This window comes from Sceloporus occidentalis, unplaced genomic scaffold (genome assembly GCF_023333645.1).
Source record: "Sceloporus occidentalis isolate IW3139 unplaced genomic scaffold, rSceOcc1.0.p SCAF_3, whole genome shotgun sequence".
In the NCBI taxonomy this organism is placed as follows: domain Eukaryota; kingdom Metazoa; phylum Chordata; class Lepidosauria; order Squamata; family Phrynosomatidae; genus Sceloporus; species Sceloporus occidentalis.
Window position 1 is genome coordinate 61,206,940 of NW_028316983.1, and position 21,535 is coordinate 61,228,474.

The 21,535-nt window shown below is 40.4% G+C and overlaps 1 protein-coding gene across 4 annotated transcripts in view; it reads left to right on the forward strand.

Moving 5' to 3' along the window:
• Positions 1 to 21,535, forward strand: part of TFEB (transcription factor EB) — a 74,106-nt gene that overhangs the window by 38,400 nt on the left and 14,171 nt on the right. For 3 of the 4 annotated variants that reach the window (XM_089514642.1, XM_089514644.1, XM_089514645.1), the window contains exon 2: positions 10,319 to 10,412. The exons of the other annotated variant lie outside the window; for it this stretch is intronic. The gene's annotated coding sequence lies outside the window, so the exon portion shown is untranslated. The remainder of the gene's footprint in view (positions 1 to 10,318; positions 10,413 to 21,535) is intronic. 4 annotated transcript variants of the gene reach the window in all.

The following is a 21,535-nucleotide window of genomic DNA, read 5'->3' on the forward strand; positions in this document are numbered from 1 at the left end:
ACCCATATAGAAATCCCAACAAAGGCTAGATATATTGTAGCCTTTTCGGTAGCTGCTCCCACCCTCTGGAATGCCCTTCCATGGGAGGTTAAGCTGGATCTCTCCCTGCTTGCCTTTCACTGGCAGGCAAAACCCTTTCTGTTTCAGCAGGGTTTTAATATGTAACTGCACCAAGGAGGCTACTTTTTATTGTGTGTGTGTGTGTGTTTTATTTAGTTTTTAAAAAGCCTTTTGTATGTTTCTAAATGATTTTATATTTTTAAATTGTGATGATTTTAATTGTTTTTAAGATTGCACTGTGGATTTTGTTTGGTTTCTTGCTGTGAGCTGTGTTGGGTCCCACTCTGTGAGAAAGGTGGCATATAAAATAAATAAATATATTGTATATACTTGACTATAAATCGACCTCATAGAATCATAGAATTGTAGAGTTGGAAGAGACCACAAGGGCCATCCAGTCCAAGCCCTTGCCATGCAGGAAATCTCAATCAAAGCATCCCCAACAGATGGCCATCCAGCCTATGCTTAAAGACTTCCAAGGATGGAGACTCCACTACACTCCGAGGGAGTGTGTTCCACTGTCGAACAGCCCTTACTGTCAGGAAGTTCCTTCTAATGTTGAGCTGGAATCTTTTTTCCTGGAGCTTGCATCCATTGCTCCGGGTCCTGTTCTCTGGAGCAGCAGAAAACAAGCTTGCTCCCTCCTCAATATGACATCCCTTCAAATATTTAAACAGGGCTATCATATCACCTCTTAACCTTCTCTTCTCCAGGCTAAACATCCCCAGCTCCCTAAGTCGTTCCTCATAGGGCATGGTTTCCAGACCCTTCACCATTTTAGTTGCCCTCCTTTGGACTCGCTCCAGTTTTTCAACATCCTTTTTAAATTGTGGTGCCCAGAACCGAACATAATATTCCAGGTGGGGCCTGCCCAAAGCAGAATACAGTGGCACTATTACTTCTCTTGATCTAAACATTATACTTTTATTGATGCAGTCTAAAATTGCATTGGCCTTTTTAGCTGCTGCATCACACTGTTGACTCATGTTCAACTTGTGGTCTACTAGGACTTCTAGATCCCTTTCACACGTAGTCTCGTTCAGCCAAGTGTCTCCCATCCTATATCTGTGCATTTCAATTTTCCGCCCTAAGTTCAGTACCTTACATTTCTCTGTGTTGAATTTCATTTTGTTAGCTTTGGTCCAGCTTTCTAGTCTATTCAGGTCATTTTGAATTTTGATCCTGTCCTCTGGAGTCCTTGTGTATAAGGCAGGTTTTGAGGCCAAAATTATGGATTTTTATATGACCCATGGATAAGTCGAGGGTAAAATTTAAGGATATGTAATGAAGGACATAAAGGACAAAGCAAAGGAAAACAATGCCAAAGAACTTGCAAAATTCCAGGAGACATAACGATTTGCCCTCATAAAGTTGGATGGATGAGACAGTAGAAGGGGGTCAGTGCTTCCAGGGCAGATTAAACTTTTGTCTTTCACCAGGGGACGGTTATATATATGATTTAAAGTGCAGTACTTACACTGACCCTTGGATAAGTTGACTCAGGTTTTTTGGGTCAATTTTTTAACCTAAATTTCTAGACTTATACATGAGTATATACAGTACCTCCCCAGCCTGGAGTTTTATTTATTTGGGCTCACTGGAGCTTATCTCTATACATATGAAGGAGAGCACTGTTAAGTGTATTGATCAAGGTGTTGCTTTTTTTTTTAACCAGGATGGTCAAAGGGAAGTGATGGAAACTGTCAACACTTGTTAAGCACATGCTGCATGTAGTTCTTAGAACAATCAGATTGAAAGGAAATCAAAGCCTCCTATACCTGGAACACCCCTAACATGTTTGTTGTTGTTGTGTGCCTTCAAGTTATTTTTGACTTATGGTGACGTTAAGGTGACTCTATCATGGGGGTTTTTGGGCAGGTTTCCTCAGAAGGGGTTTGCTAGTGCCTTCCTCTGAGGCTGAGGCTTTATGCCCTAACCAGCATGCCTTTTTTTTTTAAATTGCAATGAAATTCTGGAGTTATGGGTATGTGATTTAGTAAAAAGAAGAAAAAGGAAGAAGGTGAGAGAAAGTGAGGAAAAAGAAAGAAAACAGTCTGCTTGGGAATAGTGAGGGGGAAGGAGGAGACTGACACCATGTGACTGCCCAATATTGGGAGTGCTATAAGAGACCATCACACCTGTGGAGTAATGGGGCTGCTATTGATGGGTTTTCCTGTCAATGAAAAAAATGTTCTCTAACAACATTTCAGAGGCACAACAACAGTGTATCAGAGGCAGTGTTGTGTGATAGGTACTGCCAAAGGTGCTATTCTCTTGTTAAAATATCAGTTTAAAATCTGCATGTGATAAAGTCCTTAAGTCCTGGATCATTCTAGAGAGTGCTGACTAGGAGAAAGAATCTCAATAAAACAGTGAGAAGCTTATCTTACCTTCTGAAATGGAAAGTTTCCCACATTCTTAGAGGGAAACCTGAAAATGCAATTTAAGTACAGTATATGCCTTTAGTATTTCTCAGTTACAGTTATGACGTGTGGGTGGAGGCTTAGATTTGGGTTTATGAGACAATGCAATGATTTTTTCTGTTGCAGAGCTGCAGGTGCTCTGAGCTGTTGGAGCAAAGACAAGGAGACCACCTTAGAAAATAAGATGATTGAGGAGGAGGGGAGGAATAGTAATGATACTTTTTAAAAGACCTTTCTGTCTTTCCTGGCAAAATGTCCAGCCCACCTGTTGTAGTAGGCACAAGCGAGGAGAAAACAGAGGTGTACTGGCAGCTCCCAGTTGGTAGTGGGTTGTTGCTTTAACTTTCTTGGTAACATCTTGAGTCCAAGAAACACTGCAGAAATAATCCAGTTTGAGATAGCTTTAACTGCCCTGGCTCAATGCTAGGGAATTCTGGGAACTGTAGTTTTGTGAGACATCTAGCCTTCTCTGTCAGAGGGCTCTGGTGCCACAATAAACTACAATTCCCAGGATTCTCTAGCAATGAATCAGGGCAGTTAAAGTGGTCTTACACTGGATTATTTCTGTAGTGTGTTTTGGACCTTGGTCACATTAAGAGAATGAGTTTAGCAGCCCTGCAGTTATTTTGCAACTTCCTCTCCCCAAGGCTGATGAGCATTGAATTTTTAAAAAAGGGCCTGAAAAATGAGGAAACGCAGAGTGCTCTATGAAAACCTGAGAGCAAGAATTTGTTTGGCAAAGAAATAATGCTGTCAAGTCACATATATACCTTGGGGGCCGTGAAATATACATTCTGGCTTTCTGAGCATTAAGGTAACAATATCAATGATGAGTACATAATGTGTGCATAGGGGTCAGCCCGCGGAATGACAGCTTTCTCTAATGGTTGTTGATGAATTTGTTGGTGCATCAGATAGCTGTGTGATTGCTCCTGGTGTACTTTTATGCAGTTTTAAGCTTTTAGGCAGGAGAGATGTAGTGTGTATAGTTTTCAGAGCTGTGTGGGAGATCTTTGATTTTGTTTTCCATTTTGGAAAGCCATAGACTTGAGTGAGAAACTTTGCACAGATGAGATGCATCCTAAAATAGATTTTTCTTATCAACCAGAGGGAAGGTGTACTGTAGAATAGTAGAAAGGGGGTTCTTAATATATGATGTATATGTTGTGGACCACTAGGGGTTCCATAGATGGGGTTCAGGGGTGTGTGAACTGGACAAAAAAGTTGTTTTCTTTGGTTTACTTTGCAATTATTTTTTTCTTGGAAGGGGTCCATAGTTTTCAACACATTCTTAAATTGATGTTTGATTTTCAAAAAAGGTAAGAATTGCTATAACTGAGCATGACTTAACTGAAGGGACCACAGTCTTTTTAGCCTGCCAGAGTTGGTGAGAAAAAATAAATCAGTCATGTACATTCACCGATATGTGCTTTACCAAAACCACATTTCAAATCTCTGTGTCAATTTCATTCAGTAAGTGTTTAAATTCAACTTTACAGTCTTCCCTTGAGGCAGCAACCCCAAGCTAATCAAAGCTGACTTTTTGTTTCCGCAAATTATTGCATGTGTGACTCACTCAGCCAACCAGACAAGCATCTATACATGGATTACCCAAACTTGAATTTGCACATCTATGAGTGAATGTGCAAATAATGTATGGAGTGCCTCAAGTACAAAATCTACAGCTATTAAAAAGAGCTTTCAATTATGATTATTCTGCCACTGGGAAATCCATTGATTTGGTACTGTATCCTACCAGCTGCTTATGACAGCTGTTTTTAAAATAATGTGTGCATACACATTTATGTTAAATGTTGTATATGTTAAAACTGTACTAGTTTTAATAATGTTCAAACCACCTAAATCCCAGTATTAGGGAAAGGGTGGCATATAAGTGGTAGTGGTGGTGATGATGAGGATGATCTTCTTGCTCTGGAGTGTTTTCCTGATTTTCCTCTTAGGGAGTGTATGGTGTTTTTCTGTCACCTTACATTGATGAAATACAGTATTGCTAAGGCTCAGCATTTCTTACTGTATCTAAAAATAAAATAAAAACCATAACTAACATAACATTGAAGTATATTCCTGCAGATACATGCCTTGGAATGATTGGGAATTTGACAAGCATAAACTGCTAGATGGGTGTCCATGACTGGTCTTTTTAAAAAATGAGAAATGCTGGTCTGGTCAAAAAATCCTGCCCATTTCGTTCACACTATTGCCAACAGTTTGGAGCTTTCCTCACTTTTGTGATTCTTTCCAATTAATTATTTGTACTTTTATTCTTTACATTTAATCGGTTATGTAAAGTATTAAGCAAAGAATGGGCAAGATGCAGCCCTTCAGAAGCTGTTGGACTACAGCTCCTAGAATTCCTCACCATTAAATATGCTGGTTAGGGCTAATGGGAGTTGCAGTCCAGTAGTCTTTGGTGGGCTGCACTTAGTTCATCCCTGGTAAAAAGACTGCTGGGAGATTCATGAAATTATTGAACTTCACATCCAAAAACTCATCTGAAGGTCTTGTGAATTCTTCCAGTGCTTCTTTTGTTATCTATTTTGGCAGGCCTAGCCAGATGATTTTTAAATTATGAATTTTAGATTATGAATTGATTGTTTTGGTCTTATATGTTATTTTCAAGTAATGTTATGTCTTTTAAATAATGTTATATGTTTTTAACTGATGTTATGTGTTGTAACTTAATCTGTTGCTATTCTCTACTTCAGGGGTAGGCAACTTGCGGCCCGCGGGCCGGATGCGGCCTGGCGAGGCCTTGGGACTGGCCCCAGCCCAGTCCTGCCGCCGATTGCCGCCGGGGCCTTTGGCATGTCGCGCAAGGGGCATGGTGGGGCAATTGTCTATAGAAGCCTCAGAAACATGCATTTATCTTAACATTTTTTAAAAAATCAGCAAATTTTTTCGCGTGTCCTCCATTTCTTATTTAAAAAGTGCCCTCCATTTGAAAATTTTGTCCTACATTTGTCCTGGTTTATTTATTTATTTAATTTTTTAAAAATTATTTAATTATTTATTTTTTGGCTTCGGCCCCCCAGTTGTCTGAGGGACAGCAACCCGGCCCCTGGCTCAAAAGGGCTGCCTACCCCTGCTCTACTTTAATCCATGGGTGAAATGGGTAAGAAATATTATTATTATTATTATTATTATTATTATTACGCTTTATTTATTTAGCGCTCTAGATTTACATGTAAATCATTTCCTCTCAACCAAGGTCACACAGTATATATACCCCACTCACTTCCATGCCAGCATTCTCTGAAGGTGCCAGCCACAGATGCTGGTGAAACGTCAGAACATGGCCACATAGCCCAAAAAACCCCCACAAAATTTATGGATACCAGACGTGAAAGCTTTTGCCATCAATGTAAAGTCAAAGGCTTTCATGGCCGGCATCCATAGTTTTTTGTGGGTTTTTTGGGCTATGTGGCCATGTTCCAGAAGAGTTTTTTCCTGATGTTTCGACAACATCTGTGGCTGGCATCTTCAGAGAATGCTGACATGGAAGTGAGTGGGGTATATATACTGTGTGACCCTTGGTTGAGAGGAAATGATTTACATGTAAATCTTCTCTGAAGATGCCAGCCACAGATGCTGGCAAAATGTCAGGAAGAAACTCTTCTGGAACATGGCCACATAGCCTGAAAAACCTTTGCCTTCACATTATTATTATTATTATTATTATTATTATTATTATTATTATTTCTTCTTCTTCTTCCTGGTGGATGATTTACTAAGTGATCCAGTGGACTGTAGTGGTTTGAACTTTGGACTGTGACTCTGGAGACCAGGGTTTGAATCCCTGCTCAGCCATAGAAACCCACTGGGTGACCTTGGGCAAGTTTCTCTCTCTCAACCGCATAGGAAGGCAAAGAGAAACCTCCTGTAAACAAATCTTGCCAAGAAAACCCTGTGATAAGTTTGCCTTATGGTCACTATAAGTTGGAGATGACTTGAAGGCAAATAACAACAACATAACATTTACTAACACGGAAATCCTATGCACATTTACCTGGAACTAAATTCCATTGAATTCAGAGTAATTTATTTTTGTAAAAACATGCTTAGAATCATGGTGTAAAACAGAAGGTTGACTGATGGCATATTGTGGCACTTAAGCAGTATTATGTTTCTCTGACAGCCTTACCAAATTCAGTCAAGAACATGTTTAAAATTATTTACCAATAGTATCCCATGTAATGAAAAGTAAAGGATTCCAAATGTATGATTTTTTCATATTTTCTTTTGCTCTGCGTATGCACGTGTAAACCCACGTACAGTGTTCATATGTACTGTTCAGATTCAGGGTGCTTCCAGATGAAGCATTATCAAACAAAAGACTTTTGGCTCCTTTGTCTTTTCATCCTTAATGGATTAATTGGTAGAAGCAATGGGGAAAAAACTACAAGTGAAAAACATCACTTGGAAACATCCCATCCCCATCAAATTCTGTGAATGTAGCAAGGCGACTGCACAATGAAAGGTCTGTTTGGTATATATGTCCATTATTTAGAAACTTTTATGGCAAGAATGCACCAATTTTATAATGGAACTGGGCCACTCATGAGGGGGGTAACCCTTGGGAGCAAGTTGTAATACATAAATTTGGGGCCACAGGCTGTTGCCTTGGTAGCCTCTGAGAAGTTGTCTGTCCCTCAAACAGAGGTTTCAAAAATTGTATTTTTGGACAATGACTCCAAGAATCTCTCAGTCATCATAGCCACGGTCTGGGAGATTCTGAGAGCTGTAGTCCAAAATATAAATTTTCCAAGCTGTGCCTTTGAAGGCACATCCAGACCTGGATAGCATGGGCATTCCATCTATTTCTTCACATTCTTCCCAGCCTGAGAATGCTTTTCTCTCATAAAAGCAAGAGTATTTATTGTTCAGTGTTGCATCTGTACAGCAGGATTGGCTTGGACTCATACTAGCTGGCCACCTCTGAAAGTACCAAAGCTGTATGTGTTGGTCTTGGCTTGAGTTTGGGAACTTTGCCCTCCAGGATACTTTCTCCCTGCTTGTTTCTTAGTGGCACATAGAAAAGGAAATACAGAACAAAGAAGAGAAAACAACCAAGTGTGGTGCTCCCCCATACCTAAGTTTGTCTGTCTTGGATTTTCTTTTCTGAGGACTCACATGTGTCAGAGAAGTATCATAAAACAGAGCAAAGGTCAGATCTCCCCTCTAGCTCCCTTCCTTAGGCACTTTGTAATTATTGGGTCCCTACTGGGACCTTTGTGCAGACAAAGAATTTTGTAATAGACTCCATGGTGAAATTGATTTTTCCATTCATTCACTGTCAACTGTAAAACAAATGCCCAACAGAAACTGAGGGGAACATGGGCGGGGGTATGTGATGCAGTTTTTCAGAGGTTCTTTCATCTTGGACATAGATGTAGTATGACCAGTGTAAAGCAAGTGAAAGCTTCTTTGTAGCCTAGAATGATGTTTTGTCCTAGAAAAGTTAGAGATGAAAAAGGGCAGTGAAGGGAGTCCAATACATATTCTTTTTATTCAGATTGCATAGCCTATCCTAATCTTATTCTCCTTGCCTGGCAGATCCATTAAACTAATGAATGATGAGGCAGGCAGGTCAGTACCTTATCCTGAGGTAATAGTTCAGTTTCCTAATCCAGCAGTTTTTGTATTTGATTATTAGTTACCTGTGACTTTTTCTACAATGAGTTCAAAATGGTGTAAGTGGATCTCTTTCATCTCACTGTATGTTGTCAGGTAGCTCAGGCTGAGAGAATGTATCCTGGGCCATGCATTGAGGGTCATGGTTCATTTGGGACTTCAATTTGGAACTCTCAAATTCCATTCTGACACACTCACTCTTCCAATTCTGTGAAACCCATGTGTGAGAGGATCTAGACAGAGAAGCTTCATATCTGGAGAACTCTTAGAACATTTTTATGATCTCCCAACATGATTCGAAAGCCTTGTTATGTGCTTGGCTGAGGGCTGGTTCTAGGTTCTAGCTCTGAGTCATGTGGTGTTGATCTTGAGTTGGACATGAGCTTTGACCAAGCTGGGATGCGCTGCAGGTCCTTGTCTTTGATTAAAAGTTTCCTCCCTTGGTAGGCTTGAGCTAATTTTGCATGTGGGATCCTCTGCAGCTAATAGGAAGAACAGGCACCTGCCATGGCTTGTGGGAGTCAGAAATTACTCTGGTTCTGTCCACACTATAAGAAGTTCATCAACCTTGCAGGTCCCTAATTTTACAATACCTTATGTGTCTATACTCTGTCTGTCTTTGTATGGGTACATATATTTATTCATCATATGTGATAACGAAGGGGGGGATGCCTTTGAGTTCCTTTAAGTATTAAAATCCACATGCTTCCTTATTTTAGGTAGCTGTTATGATTATTTTTAAGCATGACCTAGCACACAAACCAGTGTTTGGAAATTCTCTTACTTCTCTCTTCTCCCAATGAAGAATGATTTTATAAGATTACCAATGCAACCTTCTTGAGTAGGTTGAAGGAATCTGTAACTTAACCCATCCCTGAATGTTTTGCATGTGATATATATAGCTCCTGCCCTCTTAGAAGTTTATTTTTAACCTTCTTGATAAATATATTTTTACAGGCATTTGCTATCCCTTCCAACTACCCAAAACCAAATAGTAGTAGAAAATTCAGAAATGATATAATTTGAAACCAGTGCGTTAGCAGTACTATGCTATGTAAGAAACATTTATCATTCTATTTAAATTTTATATATTTGTGTTGAGAAGTACATTTACACATAAACAAATCACCTGAACAATCCTGATAGTGCTCACTGATGAAACAGCCTTTATAAGTTGCTAAACAGTAACCTAAGCATACAGGTGACCTAAAGTGATTGGATGTATGTTGTTAGATTGATGAACTGTAGTTAGATAGGATTCCTGGAATCTAAGACGTTTGCACTGGTGCCTTCAGTCTGTGCTACTTTGCAACTGGTAGTATCATTTGTCCTTGTGTGGCATGCTGCCTGGTCACAATTCTCCTGTTAACACCTGCAGTAATGTTCATCCACCCCTGGTTTGTATTTTGTTTAAACAAGTGTGAAAAATTTTTCAATGGGCAAAGCTCTTTGAAACTGACAAAATGATGCCTTAATCTCCTTGTTGGAGGCATTGTGGACAATACTCCTGCTTCTAACTTGGAGGTGGATTTTCCCCTCAGAGCTTTTCACCCAGGTTTAAAATACAATTTGCCCTTCGTCTAGAATTTTAGGTACACACACATTACTTACTCACCTGAATAAAGATCAGGTTTCCAAAAAATGTCAACTCCTTCATTTGACTATGTGAAATTACTCCTGTTTATGATGGTACAGGAAATGAGATTTCATGTCAGATGTCACAGAGTCATGTGTTCTTGAATCACAATATACAGTTATTCTAGCATTTGTGGGTTTTTGATACATGGCATAACTCTTGTTGGAGTTCCCCAACCAAAAATTATCTCCCTCTGGTTTACTCTACTGATACTTGCTACCGATTTACTAAGTTAGTTCTCACTGATTATTGAAAAGTTCAGCACTACTTGGGGATTCCACCCCCAGAACTATATTGTAACATAAAAGGCATGATTTTACCTTTTAAGATACCTACAACTTCATATCAAGTATTACTGTGCTTTTCAGTATCCAATAAGAATGAATGTCCTGGTATGAGTATAAAATGCTATAGTATCTCTTCTGGTGTGTGCATGCGTGTGTGCGTGCAGAATGTGTGAGTGTGTGTATTTAAAGATAGACTATTATTCCTTGCCAAAATTATTGATCATGGTTTCCCCTTATTTCCCCCCTTTTTTGAATGCTAGGAAGCCATACGGAAGGGATATTGAAAGAACGGCTCTTCCCATATGTATCTCCCCAGTCCCTGAGGTTGTGGGTGCCCTTTCCATTTGAGGTTTGGTGAGTAACTTAGTCTCTCTGGGGTGTTTTTTGAATGCTTGGAAAGTTACTTTAACAAGTCATTCATTCCTGCTACTCATCACAGTGTTCAAGAGTCATTTGCTATCTTTACTAATTACAGCAGGAGGAAGGGATCATACCGTTCAGATGTTGTTGGACTGGAGCTCCTAGCATTTCTCACCGTTGGCTGTCTTGGCTAGGGCTGGTGGGAGTTGCAGTCCCACAACATAGAAGATTTTCACACTTGCCTGCATCGCTGGTAAAACGTCCTCCAAAAGTAGCTGAAAGGTAAAAGCAGCCCCTGTTTGTGAACGCTAGGACCGCTCCCTAATCCACATGGAAACGAGGCTCCCTCTAGTGTTCTTCAATTGTTGCAAAGGAAACAGGGAAGCAGGGAGATTTCTCTTAACGCAAACTTTGCGTTAAGAGGACTCCCTTTGTATTCAGAGGAAATCTCCCTGCTTCCCTACCCAAGGAAACTGGATTGTAGAATAGTTTTTGGATCATTTTTAATGGTTTTAATAGAGTATTTTAAAGGGGTTTTAAAATGCCTTTATCTCTATTGTTTTATTTTATTTTATGTTTTTTAGAAATATATCATTCACAATATATACAAAATGCTTTGCTTTTACAGGTGTCATTATTCGTTGTGTTTCACATTAATTCATCTGTCTGTGTAATATATCTCACATGTTCCCAATAAAGGCCTAACAGTCAACGAAGTTTTACGTTTCCTTGATTAATCAGATCTTATAAGATTTTATAATTTATATTTCTATAAAATATAATGCATTCATTAAATCATTAGATCTTTTTTGATACTAAATGTATTTCCCCAAAATTGTAGTACCGGAAACCATTCCTCGTTTAGTTTATCTTTACCCTTATTGTTGCTCAGGAATGTAAGTCTGTCCATTTCTCTTAATTCTTGTAATTTTAGTGTCCATTCCTCTAGAGTTTTTACAATTTTTAGTTAGGACCAATCTTGCTGCTGTCACTATGTACAATTAACACCCTCCAGTACTTATTTTCTATGTCTTTTTTGAAAACAGATGTTATATTTAACAAGTAAAATTCTGGTAACATTTCAAATTGTATCTTAAATATTTTTGAATGGTTAAATGTATTTCCTCTCAGAACCTTTTGATCTTACTACAATACCACATGTCTGGTATTTTATATATTTTCTTATGCTCTGTATTATTTTAATTAGCTTTTATTTGTTCAGCGCCTTGGGGGCCCTTGTGAACTGGGAGGTGACACAGAAATAATTTAAACAAATGCATCCTTACTCCCTTCTTCCTGTCACAGAACTGGGATAGGGGCAAAGAAATAGTGGAGACAGGCTATGTTTTCCTTTTCCAGCGACATAGAATTGTGAATGCATCTTCCATGGTTGTTTATAGTGTAATTCTGGACATATGTACTCATCAGTATGTCCCACTACTAAAAGGGCATAGAACTGCAGCCTTGGGGTTGGAACACATACCAATAGAATATGATGGTTGTTGTTGTTGTTAACTGCCCTTGAGTTGGTCCCGACTCATGGCAATCCTGTGGCCATGACATCGCCAAGCCCCCTTATCCTCCACTGCTCTGCTCAAGTCCTATAGATTCATGTCCCTGACCTCCCTAATTGAGTCTAGCCATCTGGCATATGGTTATCCTTTCTTTCTACTGCTCTCCACCTTCCCAAGCATTAGTATCTTTTTAAATGAGCCATTCCTTCTCATGGTGTGGCCAAAGTACGACAGCGTCAGTTTTGTTATCTTGGCTTTCAGGGGGGTTATGGTTTGATCTGTTCAAGGACCCATTTGCTTGTCTTTTTGTCTCAACACTTTTCTTGAGCACCACATCTCAATTGACTTGATTCTTTTCCTATCTGTTTTCTTTAATATCTTTTCAAATCCGTCCAGCTCTCACATCTGTACATGGTGATGGGGCATACCATGGCTTGAACAACTCTGACTTTGGTGCTCAGTTGTATATCTTTACTGTTTCGGACCTTATCTAGTTCTTTCATAGCTGACTTTACCATTCATGGGTGGGTTACAGACCGCCTGTTTGGGGAGGCCTGCACCCGCCCCTTTCCCCGCTGTATTGGGGCCTCAGCTGCCAGACCGGCAGCCTCCGAGGCCCTGATCCTCCGCTTTCCAGGCCGCGGGGAAGCAGCAAAAGGCCGCTTCCTTGCAGCCTGGAAAGGGGTATCCTTGGGGCTTCAAGCCCCAAGGACACCCAGCGACGGCGGGGAGGAGGAGAAAGGGGCCGCTTGGCCCCTTTCTCCTCTGCGTCTCTGGGCGCAGCCATGTAAAGGCTGCGCCCAGTGACGCAAACCCCAGAAGGAGCTCCGTTTTGGAGCTCCTTCTTATGCCGCAGAAAGGGCGCTCTAGGCGCCCTCATGCGGCGCAGAGGCAGAGCGGCTGTGACGTCGTAATGGTGGCGGCCATGTGGAATGGCCGCCGCCATTTTGTGCGTGTTCCGTGTGTGCTAGGATTGGGAGCGTCCGGAAAGGACGCTCCTTTCTAACCCTAGTACGTGTGGAGCGCGTACTTTTAGGCCTGTCTGTAACGGGCCCTAGTCTTCTTTTTATTTCTTGTCTCCCACCAGTCACCAGTCTGGCCAATGTTTCATCCTACGTACAGGAACTCTTTATTTCAATTTCTTCATTGTCTAGGTTGAATTTATGTATTTCTTCTGTGGTCATTATTTTTTATTATTTACATCCTAATTCTAATCACAATAGAAACAGTCAATTAAATGTGTAAATCTACAGCGCTATATAAATAAATTATACTACTACTAATACTACTACTAATAAATGCCACAGGCCTGTTACAGACTGCCAAAATAAAGCTGCTTCAGGTCTCTTTGGAGGTATGCTGTTTAAATGATGCATGCGTCCGAAGAATCCGGAAGCTGCACCAAAAGCTGCACTCCAGTGCTTAGGAATGGAGTGTGGCTTTGGCGCTACCTCCGAACTTTTAGGACCCATGCATCATTTAAATAGCATACCTCCAAAGAGACCCGAAGCAGCTTTATTTTGGCAGTCTGTAACAGGCCACAGAAACTTAATGATATACGTATGCTTATAGAGTACAAGAAATTCAAGGAAGTCAGCAAGTGATATAAGGATTATTATGCTGCTTCATCAGAGTGTTTTGTATGTAGTGTTGTACAGTGGACCCTTGTTATACGCTGGGGTTTGGTTCTAGGATCACAAATAACAAAATCCGTGGAGGCTCAAGTCCCATTAAATATGACAAAATCCATGGAGGCTCAAGTCCCATTAAATATAATAACATAGCAAAATGGTGTCCCTTATAAAAAAAGGAAAATCAAGGTTTGATATTTGAAATTTATACTTTTTTTGAATATTTTCAAACCGTGGATGCTTGAATTCGTGTACAAGAAATCCGTGTATAAGAATGGCCGACTGTATTGATTTTTGGATGGTGATGAATAAGGAGATGCTAAATAGGACAGTTGTCTGACATCCCATTATGCTATTTGAAATTATATCCTTCACTGTTATGGAAGACTAGTTTTCTTCCATAAAAGAGAAAGCCAGTTCTGGAGATTTCTGGGGTTGGCTGGTGATTGAGTGAAATATTTTTCAAGGCAGGTTGACTTATAATAAAGATGAAGCAGTCAACAGATGGCTGTAGTTTTTATATTACAAGGGGAAAAAGCAAAGTAAAAGTCTCTGCTGCCTCGCAAGTCATCATACAACTGAAAAATAGTACAATTGTGTTCATACCCACAAAGATTGAACATAATGAAACTTTGGCCCAGCACAAGTCTTATCGGTAAAAAGGGCAGCTCCCTCCTTTTTAGGCAAGTGCAGTATATGTAGTTGTAGTAATAGTAGTAGTAGTAATATTTATTTATTTATTACTTGATTCTCTCTATGGATCGAGGTGGGGAACAACATCAAATAAACAATACACAACATCAGTTAAAACACATTAATTAAATAATGCAACAGTTTAAAAGGACAAATAAGACATACACATTCTAAAACAATCCACATTTAAAATGCATAATTTAAAAATTATCTGGATAAGCTTGCTGGAAGAGACTGGTTTTCAATGCTGTTTTAAATTTGTACAGTGTATTTAGCTGTGTAATCTCCTCCAGCAGGTCATTCTACAGTCTAGGGGTGGCTAAGGAAAAAGTCCTCTGGCTGACAGTTGCCGACCTAGTTCTGGTTGACGGGAATAAATGTCCACTAGAGGACCTGAGTGTATGGGGCAGATTATACAGGAAGAGGCAATCCCATAGGTAACCTAGACCCAACCAAACCTTGTAGGGCTTTAAAGGCAAAACCTAATACTGTGGACCTTGCCTGGAAACTAATTGTAGTATTATACTGGAATTATAATTATACTTACTGGGGGGTAAGTACCACTGAACACAGTCGGAATTACTTCTGACTACAGGTACGCCTCAGTTAACAAAGTGGATGTGTTCCTAAGTATTACTTCTTTAAAATAAATTTTCATACCAGAGGCAGAAATAATACAGAAATAATAGGGATAGGTTCCTACACCACAAAAAAGAAGAGCGGTTCAGTATGTTTCAGCAGTGTTTTTATTCAAAACTTAAAACATTCACATGGAAAATGAAATACCTATGTGCATGCTCAGTAAAGGACTCTGGAGGCAGCTGCTGTTACCTTGCCTGCAGTAGACATAGGTACAACTATAGTAGGATCAGCTAGAGTAGAAACCCATTCTTTGCCAGCCCAACCTTTATTATATTAATGCAGACTTGGAATTGAAACAGCAAGCAGCTATTTGACACACAAAGGCGGGATACAGACGGGCAAAAAGGGATGTGTTCATGACGTCATGAAGGTATAGCCTTCAGACGGCCCTTACCTGAATGCCGCCATGAACACGCCGCCCGCACGCCCCAAGCGGGAAGAAGTGGCATTAAAAAGGTGCTGCTTTTCCCCCGCTTCTTTTCTATATACTGCGCAACTGCGCAGCTGCGCATCTCCGTCTATAAGCTGCTGCACCAGTACGCCAGAATTGTTACGCCGCTAATTTAAGTTGCCCATTTAAAAGCTCCGTGTCTGCTGCGTCGCATAATGAGTCGGGGTCCTGGAACATGCGCAGTTTGCACCGAGGCTCTAATTAGAGCGTCAGATGCCATGCAGATGTGGAAGCTGCAGCACAGCTGCACTCTATTTTAATGCTCGTAACCCTAACCCTAACCCTAACCCTAGAGCAACATGTACGCATGCGCTGCTAGAATTGGGGAAAGTTTGGAATTTAAAGTGAACCCCTACACACATTCCTGTGCCATTTTCACCTAACAATAAAAAACCCCTAAAACTTTAAATATTTACATATGTACAAGGGAGGTGATGGGGGATGGCAGGGGGACAGCGGTGGCAGCGGCGACAGCTGTGGCTGTGCATTGCAGATTCAGCAAGAGCGTGGGGACCAAAGGAGAGGAGGCATCCATGATGCTGGTGACACTACCAACGTGCAAGCGGACAAGGATGCCAACACCAGCTGATCACCAGCTGGCAGGAGACCACCATTGTTCTTGGGCAGGGCGAGGGAAAAAGTTTAAAGGGGCCTGGGCGCTTTAAATGTGCACAAAGGCTTTCTGCTGCTGGTGCTGAGCGCCGCAGCTGCGCAGCTGCGCATCCGCCAGCCGGCAAAAGAAAAAAAAAGCCCCGTTTTTGGCCGCCCGTGCAGAAGCTGCCTCTCTCTTTGCAGCGTCCTCCGAGGCGGCGGTATGGAAACTGCGGGTCAGAAACGGCCCCAGGTGAGGCGTCTTCACTGCCCCCCATGTGGAAGCCCCATACACCTGAGCCACGCCCCCGGGGCGGGCGGTCTGGAGGCTCCGTATTCAGCAGAATACACCTCCAAGACGTCTTCCCCTGCCCGTCTGTACCCCGCCAAAGTCTGTATTTCTCTAGCCCTCCTTCACTATCCTCTATGTGTTGTTGCTGCTAAAAAACTTCCAGCTTGGCAGAAAACAAGGAAAAGGGGACTGGACAAGCATAAAGACTTTGCAGAAACGAGCATCTTTCTCAGAGGTTTTGTAAACTGAGGTATGCTTGTATTTAATATGTGTAGGATTGCTGTGTTAGTGTTCCATATGTCTACTGGTTGTCATTTTCCTTCCTTTAGTCCTCCTGTCCTGTTTACCCACCCATCCTGTTGAGTGAGTCAGAGTGAAAGCAGAAGCTAATGAACGTTACATAGGGTGAAGCCAAGCAGAGCCAACAGAGCTATTTTAAACAGTCTTGGTTTACAGTTCTCCATGGCTTTTATAGCTTGCACGATTGCTCTAGATTAAGTTCTCATTCTGAAGTGAAGTGCAGGAATTTCCTAAAGGGGAAAATCTGCCTCAGAATGTTATGCTTATGACATAGCAAATCTACTTTTATAATAGTATGGAGAAGTGATTCCTAATATCAGAACAAAAGAAATGGCTTCAGTTAAGGATTCCAACTAGGAGAAGGTACCCTGCAAAGAGGACTTCAGCTGATCTCTGAATTTACGGAGTAGATAATGTTCATGGTGTTTCTAACTGTATATGTTCCTAACTTCTTGCCCTGTATATGGCTCTTGATGATATATAATCTGTGGTATGCTTTCAGATGGTCTAGTGTGAGACCAAAAATTAATTCCAGATGAGTAGCCGTATTAGTTTGCTTCAGCAGCAGTAACAACAAAAGCTTTGTGGAGCTTTAAATTCCGGCAGATTTGTTGCAATATAAACCATCATTATCCAATGTATTTCACACACATATATTGATATAGATATAGATGCACATACATACAGAGAGATGTGCATTATGGAATAAAAAAGTGGGGCCACTTCTATGCAAAATTAGATATACATTTGGTTATGTTGATACCTTTTGAGCTTTGTGTGGAAATCTCACAGACTATACGTTTTGCATTTCATGCCATTTAACAACTCTGTTTATCCTTTTGTGTCACCTCTGAGCCTCTGTGTGTAATCAATTAATAATCAATATTAAATCTGCCAATTTGTGTGTCTAATGAAATTTGTGTGTCTAATGAAAAGATCTGTAGTCTATGCAAGTTTTAGGATACATTGGAAATAAAGTCAAATTAAGGCTTACCACAAGAAAAAAAATGGCAAAGTTAGAAGTCTACTAAGAACTAATTTTACACTCAAGTGTAGAAGGTGGTTCCTATAAATGAGTGGTAAAATACATGCTTTGCATACAGATGAGGCTGAATTCTTGTTTTATTCAGAAACAGGAAGGCATCACTCTTTGGGCCCTATTTCACACTAGATTGTTACAGCACTGTGATTCTACTTTAACTGCTGTGTCTGCATCTTATGAAATTCTGGGACAACTTCCCAATGGAATCACCAGCTAACTAGCAGTTTGAGATGCTCCCAAGGAAAATTATAGAAATCCTTGAGTGACCACAAAGCAAGGAAGAAGAACAAAAAGGATACTTTGGGACTGGGGGGCTCTGTTCCACCTTGGGAGAGACAGCAAGTCATACTCTTTCAGCTTCAGAGGAAGACAGTGGCAAAGCCTGTCTGAACAAATATTCTAGGAAAACCCTGTGCTAGGGTCGCCATAAGTCAGAAACGACTTGAAGGCACACAACAAGAAGAAGTGAAATTTTGGGTGACAGATACTTAGAGCCTTCTCACATTTTTTTAAAAAATGAAAGCCTGTGAGATAGCAGCACCTTCAGGCTTACAGTCCTGCATGACATTGTAGTACTTCTCTTCTCTATCCAGAGGGAGCTGGTGGTATAAATGTGTAGCTTTTCCAAATGGATTTTTTGAGCAGGACAAAAGCCATGCATTTACAATGGTCTCCCTCGGCAGTAGAATGGAAGTGCTTTGTAGGCACCTGGGAAGGTAACCCAGATGCCTCTTCTATTTTGCTGGCTTTTGTTTTTCTTTTCAAATACAATAAGGCTCTAAGATTGTAATAAGGATCCATAGATGTAGCTACGACCACTTGGTATTTTGTAACACATTCCCTTGCCATGTTTTTATTCCATTGGTTCGAACACATAGCACAGCTATATCAGAATATAAAATAAGGAATTATACTTAAAACCTTTCAATCTGTATCCCTCAAGGCTGTTATTATATACCCTGGGTCCTCCTTTAAAAACAAACAAACAAAAACAAACAAACAAACAAAAACAAGTTTCAAGCTCTCAACAGTGCCAGGTATTACTTTGTGACTAATTAAAGGGTTACATCAGACCACTGATATTTCTTCCAGGTTTGAGGAGTCCCAAAACAAAACACCCCAGCTTTCACTGGTGAGCCCTAACACTAATTGTAGCATATTACATTATATAATATGGAAATGACCCACACTTGGTCCAGAAAAGGTTTGGATTTACTGTTACTTGCTCTTGTCCTGCCTCTTAATTTTGCTGTGTTGCTGATAAATCTTAGCCAGAGAGCAGTTCCACTGGCAAATTGTTCTCTTAGCCCATCTCTAAGAACAGGTGGCAGAAAGATTTCAGCTGGGAGGAGATGTTTTTGTTCAATCATAACCTCAAACTGCCAGCACATCGTTGAGATGGGACTGTGATGCCACCTGCTGAGAGAGCTTACTTGCTAGAGTTCAGTGTTTTAGCCAATGAATCAAGTTATAGTAGTAATTGACATGCCTTGTTTTTAAAGAAAGAATTTTATTTAAAAGCCATTGTTTTGCTCCCCCATAAAAATCTGAAATCCAAGAGTTTAATGGAGCTGTTATTGTGCAGTAATTTTTCTACATCCCCATGGTATTAATAAAGATGGTTACTAATGATTTTTATAACTCAAGTCTTATTTAATATTTTTCTCTAAAATAATTAAAAAAAAAACCCAACTATTCATCCAGTCAATGTAGATACAACTCACAATTTCTGTAAACATATTGTGTATTGGCAGGGCTGTGGCTGAGAGGTTGTGGGCTATGGCAGCCTTGAAAAGTAGCCTAGTGTTATAGTCACTACTACAACTACTAGAACCATTTTTGCTGGTAGTGGTGGTAGGGAATGAATGCTCTATAACAACCCTAGATTGTAGTCATTGTGGTTTTTTGGTATGTTGGCCTTTTATAGGGGAAATCCAAGAGTGAGGCTGTAAAGCTGATTCTAGCAAGAGTATAATCTATCAAGACACAGAGGGCCTTTACACAGGAAGAATGGAGCCAGGGAAATAACAGAGTATCAGCTCCAGGTGGAAATATAAATTCCATACATAAAGTCTGTTTACTGTGGAGGGGAGGGAATAAATAAGTACATCTAGTATAGATTTCTCAGAGACCAATTCTACCTTTTTATAGTAGACTTGGTACCCAGCTCTACCAGAAGCAATAGACCTTTTCTCTGAAACCATTAGTGGCTTTTTCCTATACAAAATGTGCTGTGCCAGAAGGATATTTGTGCAGTTCAAAGTTCAAGTAATGCAACAGTGTTTTTATGTTAGCTGATGGACAAACATAGCTAATACAATTAGCTAATAATAAGGCTCACCTGGCGAGGATATTGCTGGTGGGAGAAGGGAGAGCCTTCTTGATGGCTGCTCCTAAACTTTTTAACTCTGTGGAGAGGGAGATTCAATCTGCCTCCTCTCTGCTGTCTTTTTGCTGGCAGGACAAAGACCTTGTTTAAACAGGCTGACCAGGATGGAGTGATATGCAGTTAGATGTGCTGATTTTAATATGAAGTATGTATTTTAATTGTTTATCTCTTAAAGGGATGTTTTAATTGGATGTATGGTTTAATGAGCTGGCCTAAATACCCTAAAGGCACCAGATTCTTTCTGATCCTGGAAGCTAAACAGTGTCAGTTCTGGTTAGTATTTGGATGGGAGACCGCTAACAATTACCAGATACAGTAGGCTATAAGTCAGAGGAAAGAACTGGCAAACCCACCCCTGAGGATTCCTTTCCTAAGAAAACCCTATGAAATTCATGAGGTTGCATTAGGTCAACAGGCAGCTTGAAGGCATGTGTGCGTGCATGTACACGTGGGCGCGCGCACACACACACACACACAGAGTGCCAGAGGGGGCCTGATGAGACACATAATGGGGTACCTTTTTTGAGTTTTTGCCTCGAAACAGCCTGGCAACAAAATAGAGCCTCAGGCAGGCTGGCTTGGTGGCCCAGATGACACACAGGAACTGGTATTTCGACTTCTGTGCTCTTGAAAATCCTATGAAATTCATGAGGTCACTATAAATTGAGAGGTGACTTGAAGACATATATGCACATGTGAGGATCCAGCAACAGATACTGGGATGTAGCAGAGGGCACTTTGTTTGGGGCTCCCTCAAACCTGGAAAAGATCCGGTTATGCCATGTACAGTGAACCCTTGGTATCCTCTGGGGTTTGGTTCCAGGACTCACTGTGGATACCAAAATCTGAGAATGCTCAAATTGCATTAAATACCATGGCATAATAAAATTATGTCTCTTGTATGAAATGGTAAAATCAAGGTCTGCTTTTCATAATTTATATATATTTTTGAATATTTTCAATCTGTGGGTGGTTGAATTGATAGATAAAGTATCTGTGGATATGGGCAGCCAACTGTATCGACTCTCAAGAAAGGGAGTGAGATGTTCTGCAGTTCACAACAGGTGCCCACAGCACAACAAATGTGTAAAGTTGCTTGCCTGAAAGTATAGCAACTTGTGAGCTTTGTTCTAGTCAGGTTACAAGCAGGTGAATGGCCAGTACACAAAACACCCTGTGGATTAGAGGTCATGGTCTGTTAAATGTCCACATCACAAATATGGAAGACCCCCTGGACAAGAATATTATTAGTATAATACACCAGGTTTTGAAGCATAATAATTTGGTTCCCAGTTGGTGCACATTTATGGCTGAATATGCAGTGCTTGTGTTGCTATTCTTAACTGTATTTTCTAGCTAGACTTTCAAAATGTCTAAATGATAATAGGAAGCAGTTCTCCCATGGGTGACTCCTCCAGCATTTTAAATCAATTCTCTGCTATAGATAATTAATTCCATTCTTCACACCATCCAATAGTTTTTGATTCATGTAATTTATTTATATCCAAGCTGGCTTAGGATAGTACAGGAATGGAGACTGAGACGTATTTTAAAAATACAACCATGTGGCAA